This window comes from Cyprinus carpio, chromosome B3 (genome assembly GCF_018340385.1).
Source record: "Cyprinus carpio isolate SPL01 chromosome B3, ASM1834038v1, whole genome shotgun sequence".
Taxonomy (NCBI): Eukaryota; Metazoa; Chordata; class Actinopteri; order Cypriniformes; family Cyprinidae; genus Cyprinus; species Cyprinus carpio.
In genome coordinates, this window is record NC_056599.1 from 28,084,076 (window position 1) to 28,099,066 (window position 14,991).

The 14,991-nt window shown below is 35.9% G+C and overlaps 1 pseudogene; it reads left to right on the forward strand.

Moving 5' to 3' along the window:
• Positions 1-14,991, forward strand: part of LOC122136575 — a 68,917-nt pseudogene that overhangs the window by 51,655 nt on the left and 2,271 nt on the right.

The following is a 14,991-nucleotide window of genomic DNA, read 5'->3' on the forward strand; positions in this document are numbered from 1 at the left end:
TTTTCATTTCATTTGAGAAAGAGAAAGTGTACATTAATCAACATTCATGAATGTAAATTTACCCAAGTTAGCTGGAAGGCTAATTTTCATTGGTAGTTTGCCAGATATTATTAGTCCTGAAGCTAAATGAGGAGGAAAAAAAAAAAAACAATAATAGGACAGAAATGAAAAGACAAACAACTCTTATCAAATATAGTTGAATAGCATATGTAATACAATAAGTTAAAAAGAAAAAAAAAAAAGAATATTATTTTGGGTTAACGAAAAAATTAATGATGATAATAATAGTAGAAGCAACATCAGTGTTGACATTGTTGTTTTTTTTTTTAACCCACATTTTTGGATACAATTGTGTGTTGCAAAGGTTTGGGTGTTACATAAAGGAAGAAAATGGTGCTATTTTTCTGTTTTGGGTGAACTGTTACTTTAAGAGGAATGTTCTGTACCTGCAGCATCTGCTTTGTTCCTCTTCACCCTCAAAACACAGAGGGCTCAGCGGCGATGAGAATGTGATAGAGGGAAGGAGAGGGAGAGGTATAAGTGCTAAACCATGTTACTCTAATGAAAGTGAAAGGGGATTTGAATATGTTAGTATTTAACATTTGAAAGTTTCCCTGTAAACATTCACACTATATGTGACAAACTGATGCGGTGTGATCCTCAAAATGCTTTAATCTTTACCTCAGTGTTGTGCGTGCATCTCTACAAAAGGTGTTTTCAAAGTCAGGAATTCCCTTTTCACGGATGTATGAGGTCGTAGTCTCTCTGCAGACGAGTCCGCTCACACGCATACATAATCGCTGAATCGCAGACAGTTCAGTGAGACAAGAGGCAGATGCTGGTGTCCGGAAGGAGGGAAAGAGAGGAATAAGATCAGGTGAAGGAGAAAAAAAGAGAGGTTGGCGGTCAGGGCCAGGCTTGAACAGCTTTAGAGTAGTAATGATGCGTGTAAAAGCGTATGTGTAGTCTGAAACAGAAACACTGTATAAACACCAGCTCTCTGACACAAACGCACAGCTGCTGACAAATAAAGCTTGCCTGTTGCGGTTTGTCTGTCGCGTTTTTTTTTTTTTAGGATGAAATGAATACACATTAATATCTGTCTGTCTATACATAAAATACAGACAGACTCAAATCTATCTGTGTTATATCTGTCTGTATATTTTATTTGAGAAATATGTTTATGGTGTCTGGTAGTGGGAAATTCTGCGCTTTAATTGTCTCTTGCATTGGTGTGCAGTGGAGGAGGGTTTGTTAATAAGAGTTGAAGTGAGAAGATACTGTGTGGTAATTCTCTAATTAAAGTGTGTGTAAATTACGCACTGCTTGGTTTGATTAATCAATGAATTCATTATGACCTGGACAAGCTCATTAGCATGAGCCTGATGCTGCACTAGTCAGGACTGCCGCTGTCCTGAAGTGTGTATTTATAGATGCAGGAAGTCACTTGGAATTATTGTTGAATTATAGTCACCTCCCTTTTTTTCCCCCCATCTTGTCTCTTCCTTTTTCTGTTTTGCTTGCCACTAATGAGTGAGTGATGAATGTCCACACATGGGTTTCACTCAGCGGAGTTTGAGTGCGTCGCATGTTCATTAATCAAGTTCATTGGAAGAGTAGCATACACGGTCACTAGTTTACACCCTCCTCCCTCATTAGTTGCTGTTTAGATTTACACCCAGTGAACAGTTCAGTCATACTTGAGTCCAGACAGCACAGAGCTGCTCTAGTGCCAATATTGCACTGCTCATTAAAGTGATGTGCTTGACTTTAAAGTAGTGATCCGTCCTATTTCTGAGGCTGAAGATAAAGTCGTGTTTGTAAGCAGACAGATAGACAGAACTCCAGTGACTTATTCAGCAGCCTTAGGACTTATATTTCCTATTCTTTTTCACCATATGCTTTATTAATAAAAATTAGGGATGCACCGGAATAAAAAATTCTTGGCCGAAGTCGAACAAAATGAAACAACTGGGCCGAATACTGAACATGTTTTTTTGCATATTTTCCTCCATATATTTTGCCAATTTTTTTTCCACCATAAATTAAATAGCCAAAATGTGCTTTTTACTGTTTTGTCTAGCTTTAAAAAACAAACAAACAAACAAACAAAAAATAAAACAAACAAAAAATCAATTACAGTACAACAATTTAAAAATATAAAGTGTACTTTACACTGAACATTTTTTACATTCTAGCAGACACTGCACCAACAAAGCACAATTTAACTTAAAATTAATAAGTATAAATAAGTTAAAAGGCCAACAATTTTTTGGGCCATTTCTGAGACCCCCTTCTTGAATCAGTTATGTACTTTTTACTGTACAAATAAGTGCAGCTTTGCCGAGGAGAAGAGAATTCTTTTAAAACATTAGAAAAATATTACAGATCCCAATTTGAACACTGTGTGAATGTTATATAATAAATGTATTAATAGAGTTGTTGTAATTATCATGTTGTCTTTTCTTATTTATTTTAGATATGCCATAAAAATGTTACTTGCAGCTCAGATTTCCTTGTGCTTTGGACTTTGAACCCATGGCTAACAAGCAGACAGCGCCGCAAGCTTGTGCAGTGCTGTTTGAATACATGCAATTCATGCATGTATTAGAAAACATAATATTCTGCAGTTTATTTGCTAATTGTTTGAGGCCATTTAGTCATTTCAATCATCATATAGTAACCAGCAACAGCCACCTCTTCCTCTTCTGATTGGAGACATGCGATGTAGTACTAAACAGTCTCTCGCTGTCAGTGCTTATAATGCATTCATACTGCTGACATGTTTGCCTGCATTGGCCCGTGCGCCTCTATTTGATCGCATCACATCATTGTGCGGTACAATTTATTCTGTCTTTTAGAACTCTTATTATTTATTCCATCTTTTATCATTTCAGTTTGCCGAACATTCGGTGCATCCCTAATAAAAATCTTCAATAATGTTTAACTCTTGATCTTTCAGTAATAATCATAAGATTTGGGCCATGTTATTTGTTATGAATCATCACATCACAACATTATCATGAGACATTTTTGATCCTGTTTCATATTAATTTGAAATTAATAAATACAATTTGTTATAGTATTTTTTTTATTGAATTGCTCTATGGATACTGTAGGGTTGTCTAAAACAATTATTTTGGAATTAAAGTAATCGGTAGATTGTTCTGACAATTAATCTAGTAATCGGATAATTTAAATTTTTTTTATAGGCCTACGTGAACAATAGCCTTTAAAAATTACTCCACTACATGTATAATAGCAATAAGGCAAAACATAATGTATTAACAATAGTGCTAATGTACATAATGCACAATAACAAATGCATGCAGAGGGCGCCAACGGACTGCCTTTTTTTTTTATTTATTTTTTTCCTTTACTTATAATGTGTAATGCGGTGTAATGCGTTTCGTGGATTCCTGTCTGTGGAATGTGCCACTTCCGTTATTTTGCCAGTTACAATCAAGGACTTTTTAAAATTGAGTACTAGAATTGAATCAAGAAATCGTGACAGCCCTAGAATGCTGCTTAATAGGAAGGGTTTTTCTATCCTTGTGACTTTAGTTCAGATGTTTTAATGGTGGTTTTTGTTGTTATGTTAGTGCAGGTGTTTCGGTTGTTGTTTGTTGTCCTGGTATTGCAGTGTTTTTTGTGAAGAATGTTGTGTTGTGATGTCCATAACCAGCTTGTGTTAGTTTTACGTACAGCAGAAAGGATGAAACTTTAAAATAGTTATATATATATATATATATATATATTATATATATATATATATATATATATATATATAGCATATATATATATATATATATATATAGCTCCCCAGCCTGTCCTCATCTTACTTGTTTTTTCGTCGTCTTTCCTTGTTTGTCCCTCTCCTTCTCGTTTGCTGTCTTCCCTGTTTCCTTCAGGGGAAAGTCTGCTCCTCCATTAAGAACATACAAGGGTCCTTGACATTTAATTTCCTGTTTGTGGTGCTCTTTTACCCTCTTCCTGTGTGTCATACTCTCTCTCCTCCATCTCTATCCCACTCCCTAGTCTCATTCTCACACCTTTTTACTTTTCCTTTTTTGTCATTTCACTCTTGTCGGCTCATAATCCCTGATTTTACTTCAAACTCTTCCCCTCTGAGCATTATGGGATCATTTTGCAGAGAAACATCCAGTTTTCTTGCATTACGTTTACAGACTTTTCAGATCTGAAGTGAATGTTCAGTACTTGTCTCATGATGCTGTAATAGGCAGCTCACAAGGTTTTGAAACACCCTCAGTCTTGAGGATTGTCTGTGTGGAGTTTGCTCATAAAGAAATGTGCTTTATATGGCAATTAAACTTGGTGTGAGAACCTGTGGCATTTCAGCATGTGTGTGTGACTCCTGGAGTGAGATAAATGAACCTGCTTATGTCTGCGGGAACAGGTGGCCAAGTCAGCATGGTGGCCCACCACACACACATACACAAGCTCACACACACAGAGACCAGTAACAAATTGAGGCAATTTGTGTAAATTAAGAGATAACTAGACGGCTGCCCTTGTTGAACAGTCGTTGTAGTGTCCCCCCTGAGCCACTGGAATCAGGCTCTACCATATTGGCTGACATATGGATGTCCTTAAATGTGTCTTTAAAATAAACATAAAAGTTAACCCAGCACACATGAATCTGGTGTCTTTAAAATAATGTTTGGTTTGTGTGTGTGTGTGTGTGTGTTTCTTTTTCTTTTAAGCAGGGTGGCTAATGGCTGAGATAATCCATATGTAATTTAATAATAATATAACACCACAAATGTGCATCTATTTTATTTTATTATTTTATATGTATTTTTTTATTTTAGACAATATTTCACACATTTTTAATGCCCAGCACTGGTTTGGTTTTGCATTTTGTTTTTGTGTTTAGGTGAGTGTGGTGCAGGACTCTGTGAACATCTCGGGTCAGAACACCATGAACATGGTGAAGGTTCCTGACTGCCGGCTGGCAGATGAATTGGGTGGACTGTGGGAACATTCCAGATTCACGGGACTGCTCGCTGTGTGTCGCCGGGCAGGAGTTTCAGGCACACAAAGCCATACTGGCAGGTAATGTGGGAAACACACACTTAGGTTAACTTTTTTTCAGAGATTCACATCTGCTAAGATTTTTCAAACTGAAAGAAAATGATCGCAAGTGAGTAATGTCAATATTCATGAGCTTTTATATATTTTTTCCCCATTTTCTTTTTCTTTTTAATATTTTTATTTAGCTTTTTTAAGAAAGTAGCTTTTTTTTATTTAAATTTTAGTTATTATAGAATTAAAAAAAAGAAATCTTGCATTAGCAACTACCTGAAATAAGTGTTTTTATTTTATTTTATTTCGGCATTATTTTAATTCATTAAAAGATTTTTCATTATTTTAGTTTACTCATGTCGTTCCAAACCCGTAAGACCTTTATTCATCTTCAGAACACAAATTAAGATATTTTTGATGAAATCCGAGAGCTTTCTAACCCTGTATATAAAGCAATGTAACTGACACCTTCAAGGCCCAGAAACATAGTAAGGACATTGTTAAAATAGTCCATGTGACATCAGTGGTTCAACCGATATTTTGTGACGCTACAATAATATTTTTGTGTGCATAGGAAACAAAAATAATGAATTTATTCAAAAACTCTTCTCCTCTGCGTCTCTGTCCGCCACCATTCACACGATGCATGCATGTGATGCTGCTTAACAATGTCCTTACTATGTTTCTGGGAATGGGAACATTTCAGTTGGATTGGTGTCTATGCAGGGTCAGAAAGCTCTTGAATTTCATCAAAAATATCTTAAAGGGGTCAAGAACTGCTTTTTTATTTTTTATTTTGTACTGTTCTCTAAGGCCCTCTTATAATGCTATCAAGATTTTTACATCAAAAAACCATCATAATTAGAAATAATAGCTATTTTCTGTCTTCGTTTTTGACCCCCCTCATCACAACGCTGTTTGAATAGGCGTGGTGGATTGTAGACTCAGAAGTAGACGACCACTTGCTATGATTGGCTAATAGTTGTGTTTGTTTGAAAGCCTACATCCCGTGATTTACGTAAAAAATGCAAAAATAACTCTTAAAAAAAAATCAAACGAACTGTAAAAACAGACAAAGCAATAGTGATCACGTAATAAAAAAAGTTTTGTCACTTGTGTGTTACGACATCGGATCCAATATAGCACAGCATCGTCTTTTAGTTTCAATCTTTCTGATTATCTCGCATCGAATTGTGCCTTGTTTGTAAACAAATCCTTGGTAAAATGAAGTGAATAGAGGACCAAGTTCTTACTGACGCAGTCTGGATCTTCATTATAAATAAAGCTCATTCACTCTTTCCTAACATTGGCATCAGAAGGAAGGTAATGCAAACGCTGTTTTTCCAAAACTTGGCACTGCATAGCGCCTTGTCTTCAGAGCGTTTTTATCATATGGATTCTTTGAGACCTGCACGCCTCCATCATTATTTACGCTACATGCGTGATTCGTTTAGCGGTGCTTATCCACACTATTACATCATAGAGTTGAACAGTCGTTTTGACAGACTGCCTTCAATATAAGCTGTTTTCAGACTAATAACAAAGTTTTGAGTTCTGAAACTTGCAGGATGTTTTTATAATACAATGATCTCTTATAAGTCAAAAGATCAAGGGAATTTTGGTTTCTCAGTTCATGACCCCTTTATTTTGTGTTGCGAAGATGAACGAATATGAGGTGAGTAATAATTAACAGAATTTTCATTTTTAGGTGAACTATCGCTTTAAATAAACACTTATTTTACACAAAATTCACATTTCCAAAAAAAAATATATTGACATGTTTATTTGTACATTTCTGAAGTTGTTGAAGTTCTTGGCACTAAACAAATCTCCCTCTGTCCTAATTCTCTGTGGCGATGTTGAAACCCGAAGACAGCTGTCTTATTGCTCAGTCACTTAGCAGACAGCTAAGGCACCTTATAAGAAATCTGGTTTTATATTTCAAGAACAAATTCATGCGAGCTTGATAGATAACCAGATTAATATTTCATGACTACACTGCTGATATCTTGTTAAAAATGAATCATAAGTTGAAAATGTAAATGTATAAAATCTTTCACTGGTTTCGACGGTGAGAAGTGAGCTCAACAGTGAGCTCTGTCAGACACAGAACTACTGACCCACACGTGCAGGATTGTGGGATATCACAGACAGCGAAAGAAGCATCTGTGAACAGACAGAGACAGTGTCTTAGACATGATGTTATTTAACATTTGAATACCTTCCTAGCGATGTATGCTGCCTGAGAGGGCAGGATTTTTCAGGTTTCAGAAGCAGCTTCTCTCTCTCCCGCTGTCGCTCATGATGAGGCGGGATTCCTCGTTATCTGGCTGTACCTGGTAGTGCTCATTAATAGCCGTGGAGACGGAGCTGATCGGCTGGTGTCTGAGCTGTGATTAGACCGTGTGTGTGTGAGGGAGAGAATGTGCCAGATTTCACACACAACTTGCCCTAAACAAAACTTACCCCATACACATACTAAACAAAAACAAAACAATACATAAACAGCAATCACCCACCCCATTAAACACCCTGGGTTAATCAGCCAAAAGGATCGGCAGTTGCACCAAGGCACAACTTGTCTGAGGAGAATCTTTGCTCACCATCCTGCTTATGATTTAACAAAAAAAACACTGTACAGATATATTGAACTGATTACGTCATTTGCAGCAGCACATTTCCTGATATAAAATGGTAGAGAGTATTGTAGCTTTCTTTTTCAGGTTTTTCATATCAAAGTTTGTAATGTTGTGATTCATCTCAGAGCTTGTTGATTTGTTATGTTTTCGATGAACAGTTTAAAATTGCCTTCGGAGAACATGAATGGGAAAAATACTTGGGGAACCAAGGCTGCTGAAAAAGTGCCCTGTCGCAGTTTCACTCTATTATAATTACCAGATCTTTTTTTTTTTATCAGAAGTTTTTGTTGTGTATTAAAAACTCTTCTCTTTCACTTCCACAGCACGTTCCCCAGTATTTAGCGCTATGTTTGAACACGAGATGGAGGAGAGTAAAAAGGTGAGCCTGTTTATTTATTTTTATTTCCTTCCCTTCTATCTCTCATTTGGTCTCATTATACTTCAAAAGCTTATCCTTTTAGTCCGTCACTATCAGAGAGGCCCTCACATTTATGTTCATGCACAGCTTGTTGTTTTTCATGTAAGTGTTTTCCTGATGTCTCATTTCTGCAGTGTTTACTAGCTTCTAAGTATATTAGTTATAGGACTTAAATCCATCCTTCCTATCAGTAGCCTAACAGAGTGGGGGAACTATAGCCCTATTCCCACGGGATTATTATTATCTGGGGACCTTGTGTGATTTTGAAATTAACCCCCACATCTGAATTTCGTGTGGTGTATTCGTACGGGATAAGCGAAACCTGTGATTTTACTCGAATTTACCGACTTATCTCCTGTATACCCAGATGTCAAGTCTTTGTCCGGTTAGATGGATAAAAAAAAAAAAAAAAAAAAATAATAATAATAATATAGTTTATTGCACTGTGTCATTTACATTTCACCAGGTTAAAATAATATCACAAGCTTTATGCTTGATTTATTTGTAACACATATTGACCTCAAAAACCTTTTCAGCTTTCTCTTTCTGCAAACTGTGTGGTGTAGCGATATGACAGCACCCAAGATAATATCAAACACTCCAACGCAGCTCCATTCTTTGTGAAAGATGGATAAAAAGGCACACAGGAAACAAAAACCTTGAAAAATGATATACGACCCGCCAAATCACAGAGATGTTGATTCGCACGGGACTATCACATTACCTCGGTTTTAGGCGAAAAATGGTAGGACTTTTGCAGGGGAATTTTTACTTTACAAATTACAGACATGGCCGATTCGCACGGGATTAAGATCACAGAAAACCTCCGCAATTATTACGAATGACTGGAGGTCACCAGGTAATACTGATCCTGTGCGAATAGGGCTTAAGACGTCAGAACCCGGAAATGTAAATCGCCGTGGCTTCCTTCGAGATTTTCCTATGGGGTTTTATAATGGGGTTTTAAAATTTATGATTAAAATAAAGCCAAAATACAACAAAACTTTACAATACATGACTTAAATTACACAGATCGTGTAATCTGTTATCTAGTCACTTATTAAAAACATACGTTTTCAAAAATGAACATAACTGCTTCAAAATTTGTCTTTTGGGTATGGATCTGTGTAATTTAAGTTGTAGAACAAAACTGCGGCGAATTACATTTCCGGGTTCTGATGTCATAGTTCCCCCACTCTATTTTCAGTGCAGCTGTGTGTGTGTGTGTGTGTATGTGGTTTTCTCAATAGCTGATCGTAAATCAACTGTACCATCTTCCAGCTTGTTCTCAATAGCTGATCGTAAATCACTATTTGCTATTTTTCTTGCATGGCTTTTTAATATGGCAGTCATGTTAGGTCTGATATAGATCAGAGCGGTGAAGTTTGTTCATAGAGGCGTTAAAGATGGCCTGTGTTAATCGGGAGGACTGCACATGTCTATTTAAATGATGACTGAAGACACTTAACGCTTGCAATTAGTGAAATGTTTCTTACCATTTATTCATTTAATTTGACATTCATTTTTATAATGTAATCTAAGTAATGAACCCAGTTCTTACACCTTAAAAGGAACTGAATGTGTTAACTATAAGAAAGGTGAATTAGTGAAATATCTTTTATATATTTGCAGCAGTGTTAAGTAATAACAACTGTTAAAATACTTATTTCATTAAAAGCTGAAATAAATAATAATAAAATAGAAATATTAGATAAAAAACATATCAAAATATTGCATTAGCAACTAACAAAAAAGTTTGCTATGAAATACCACAATGTACTCAAAAAAACTTAATAGAACTGAAATTAAAATAAATTTAATTTAAAAGTTTAAAAAAAATGCATGGTAAAAGCACATTGAAATCTAAAACTGAAAGCTAATTTAAAATCTTAAGAACTCCAGTAGTATATACAGTAAGTAATACTAAAAAATGACACTTATTTGCATTAATTGCCACTTTCACTTCCCCAACACACTTCCTGTTCTTCCTCTTATCATCATCTGTGATATTCCCATGTTTCGCCATCTGCTGATCCACTATTCCTCTGTCTCTCTCCTCGTGTCGTGTCCCCCCTTTCCCAGAGTTTCATCATGCACTGTTTTTTGGGACAGGATGTGCTTGCGTTTGGGGTTTGTGGAGCAGTGAGATTTCCTGTTGCTCCTTTTAGTTGTGTGGTTTATTAGCTTTGTGAAGATCCATGCAAATGAGTGAGACTGAGTTTCGTGTTGAGAAGAGTGTGTGTGTGCACTTTATAGATGAATGATGGGATCTGGGGCTCAGTTTTTGCATAGGCACATGTGAGAGCGAATGTGGCTGCATGTGTGTGTGTGTGTATGTGTGTGTGTTTGTCAGGTTTAGATGATGGCTGGGGCTCAGTGATTTGGCTGCGATGTCTGTAGAATATTGATGGATTTGATGCTGCAATAGAGAAAATCTAAAGAGAATTGAGAGGAAATATCTCATCTGAGAGAGAGCGTAAACAGATGAGCTGCCCGCTACATCTAAAGAAATGACTCCTGAATATCTGCTCATAAACTTATCTGGATACTTCAGTGACTGTTCACACTGGAACTTCTGGTGTGGACCGGAGTGCATTTGATGTCCACTTTTTTTTTTTTTTTGTGGTGTGGAGATGTTTAGGCACTGAGGAAACTCTGTATTCTGCTGTTGCGAAGTATCCATAGCAGACATCATGTCAAAGAATAGTTAACTAAAAAATTTATTTTAAGTTATTTTAAGTTATTTATTCATCCTCATGTAATTCTAAACCTGTTTGACTTGCTATTTCTGTGGAGCAATATTTCAACTGTTTTTGTCCATACAGTAAAAGTCACTGAGAACCAAAATAACAAATAATATTGAACCCCTTTGACTTTCATTATATGGACCAAAAAAAAAATCAAATACACCACTGTTTGAAATCAGTTTTTAAAAGACTCTTTTATGCTCCTCAATGTTGAATTTATTTGAAAAACTGTAATATTGTGTAAAACTGTAATATTGTGAAATATCTTTACAATAAAAAAAACCTATTTTCGAATTGAACATATTTTCAACTATATTCCTGTCGCTCAAACCTGGATTTTCAGCAGTCATTACACCAGTGTGCACATGCTCCTTCAGAAATCAGTCTAATATGCTGAATTGGTGCTCATTTTTTTATAAGTATTAATGTTGAAAACACTTATATTTCCTAATGCTTTTGTGGAAGCTTTGATAATTTTTCAGGATTTTTTGAATGGATAGTTTAAAAGAGCAGGATTTATTTCAAATAGTAATATTTTGTAACATTATAAATGTTTACTGTCACTGTTGATACATTTAATGTGTCCTTGCTGAATAAAACTATTAATTTCTTGAAAATAATGAGTGAATTTTCAGGTTTGGTGACCTGTAGCTTAGTAGTTGGTCATAGAATTGAATAAACAAAAGCATCGCCACAAGCCTTTTCTCTGTCTTGGTGACTTAGCCTCTTAAATTTTAGGTCCATTTTTAACTAGTTTTTATGATTGATGAAACAAAAGTGCCACAGTTCATAGCAGAATCTGCAGTCTGCACGGGGAGGGAGGTAAACACTTTGTGTGAAGAACGCCTGTGACTGTTAACGCTCCTTTAGGCTACAGACTTTTATTTTCTGTAATAGCCTTTAATAAATAGTTCAGTTTGCTTTTGAGTGAACTTTTTCATTTGACCTTGCCGTGTTCCTGTGTCTGTGGGTGGGGTGGATTTCCTAACGGTTGCTGCATTAATTGGTTTAGCTGTGATGGACGGGCTGGGACGGAAAAGCCTTTGTTACCAGCACGACAGTCAACAAAGAGCTTGTGCTCCGGCAGCCTTGAGCAGAAGAGAGAACTCTGGCAGCACTCATTTCAGAACATTGATCAGGGCAGGAAACAGAAAGGGAATGGGGCTTTCTGAGCTATATATTAATTTGTTTTTTTTGAGTGACTCTGTCCTTTTGTGTGCGCATATGCTCTCATACGGTGGAGGTCAGTGGGTCGTGTGAGTTTGGTGTAGGGTGCTCAAGGGACACCGCAGGAGCTCATGAGAGGAAAGGCCAGACTCCGACACAATTACACTTTATGCTTTTATAACAGTTTAAACCGCTTGAACTGCATCAGGTCTAATTACATCACATTTTAAACCTCCAAAAGCACAGCCAGTTGACAATTGGGCCTTTCGCACCGCTTTAGTTCCAGAACTAAATGTACTGTACTAAAGTACTGGGATGATTTTGCGCAAACTATTTCCCGGAACAATATAAAGGGTTGCAATCGCACCGAGAGTGTGTACTAGGACGTGACAACGAAGAACAACGTTAACAACGGGAGGATGGAGGACGCTGTGATCGGAGCTAACTGTTTTTGTTGTGTATCACGGGTTTCTCAATAATGGACATGTAATGTCGACACATATGTAAAGCGATTGAAAGAACGGAAAGGAGGAATAAGAATCTCTAACGACAACTGACAGTGCTACATTTGCTACAAGTGCCTGCACTTCAGCGTCCGTCCATCTATCGCTGTTCTCTATACTTACGAAATAAGTTGACACAATGTTTACAGTATGTTTACACAGCGTTTTAAATCATGGCGGGTGAGGACATTTTCGAACGCATCTGGCCAATCAATGTCTACTTCTCGACGGGTAGTAGCAGTTGTGCTGGTTTAGACCCTGCTCCAGATTAGGAGCTAATTTGGTTCTCGAAAAAGGCAGTCCGGTACTAAAAATCGCACCCAACCATTCCGGAGGTGCGAAGATGCCAAAAAGTGGGTAGTTCCACAATTAGTTCTGGTACTATGAAACGGTTCCCATGGTGCGAAAGGCTCTTATGGCGCAGTGACAGAGAGTTGAATAAATTCTACATTGTTAGAATGAGAAGTTGAGAGAAGACTAACTGTAAGGTCTGGGTACGTCACCGTCTGCGTTCCGTTCCGTCTACTGCTCAGCCGTGTCCGCACAGCTTTTAAGATGAGGTGTGCATGGATGAGTTCGACACATGCACAGACAGTACCAACTAATAAAATTCACTGTGTCCACATTGAAGTGCATCATAACAAAAAGTGGATAGTGAATGTATTAGTTGGGCTTAACACTGTGTCCACATTGAAGTGGTTGCTGTCACATTGCACCATGACATCTTCACACTGGGAGTGTCAAGGCTGCACCTCACCTGTTATTAATTCTGTTTTTATTATCATTAATTGATACTACTATTATATAATAATATAATAACATTATCAACATATTTAATAACAACAACATTTATTAAAGAATTCAATAATGACCAATTATTATATTTATTATATTTTATTTATTCATTATATATAATAATAATTGTTGTTGATACTACTTGTATTAATACAATAATAACTTTAAAACAAAACAACTTAATTAAATAACATCAATCAATACAAAATAAAAAAAAAATACCAAAAACTTCTTCTTATTATTAATAATAATAATGTATTGTTATTGTTGTTATTACAATTCTTCTTCTTCTTATTAATATTATTATATTATGTATTTATCATATTGTGTTATATTACATTGTTGTTATTACAAATGTCAAAAAAAATCATTATATATTATTTTATAATAACAATACTTTGGGTTTACCCATCAAGTTCAAATCATAGTTTGGCTCTGCTTTTTAGATAAAACCTTGCTGATTAACACGTGTGAAGAGAGTGTGTAGAAGTTGAGGAGTCATGGGGGTTTTCTGACCTGATGTTCTATGAGACTGTGTGGTTGACAGGGTTCTGCTGTGATTTGTTGTCTAGAACCGAGTTGAGATAAACGACGTGGAGGCTGACGTCTTTAAAGAGATGATGTTCTTCATCTACACTGGCAAAGCACCCAACCTGGACAAGATGGCCTGATGACCTGCTCGCTGCTGCTGACAAGGTGAGTAATGCTCACACGCAAACACCACATTTAGCTGAATGCATGCCAAACAGCATTTCTTCTCATCTGAGGACAAAAACAAGTTTATTAAATGTCACAATGACAACATATTTCATTTTTTTCTTCTCAATCATGCATTCACATTACATTATTTTCTTGGCAGACACACCAACAAAAAATTACCAGAATATGCATCATGTGTCATAAGCTTCAGCAGTTAGCAAAAATCATAATCACATATTAAAACAGAGGCAATATCTGCCAATAGCAATGCAATACCTGCTTTGTGTTGACAACACAAGCTCACAGACGCATTTTTATTGAAGTGTTGATCTCTCTGTCTTTAGTATGCTCTGGAGCGACTGAAGGTGATGTGTGAAGATGCTTTGTGCACCAGTCTGTCTGTGGAAAACGCAGCAGAGATTCTGATCTTGGCCGACCTGCACAGCGCTGACCAGCTCAAGACGCAGGCCGTCGACTTCATCAACTAGTGAGTGCTACTCCTGTCAGGCTAGTAGTTCAGGTGAAAAAAAAATTCTAAAAATGTCTATATATATATATATATATATTATATATATATATATATATATATTATATATATATATATATATATATATATATATATATATATATAGTGATATATATATATATATATATATAGATAGATAGATAGATAGATAGATAGATATATAGAGATATATTATATAGATATATATATATATATATATTATATATATAGCTATATATATAGATAGATAGATAGATATATAGATATATATATATATATAGATAGATAGATAGATAGATATATAGATACATATATATAGATAATATAATATATAATATATAATATAAATCATTTAAAAATAATAATATAGTAATTTATTAGATATCTATGATGGATATCTATAATGAACCAGCTCCTTTCTGTTTTAGAATAGAAACCAAATGCTTTTTGAGTTCTTTGACTTTTCTGCATC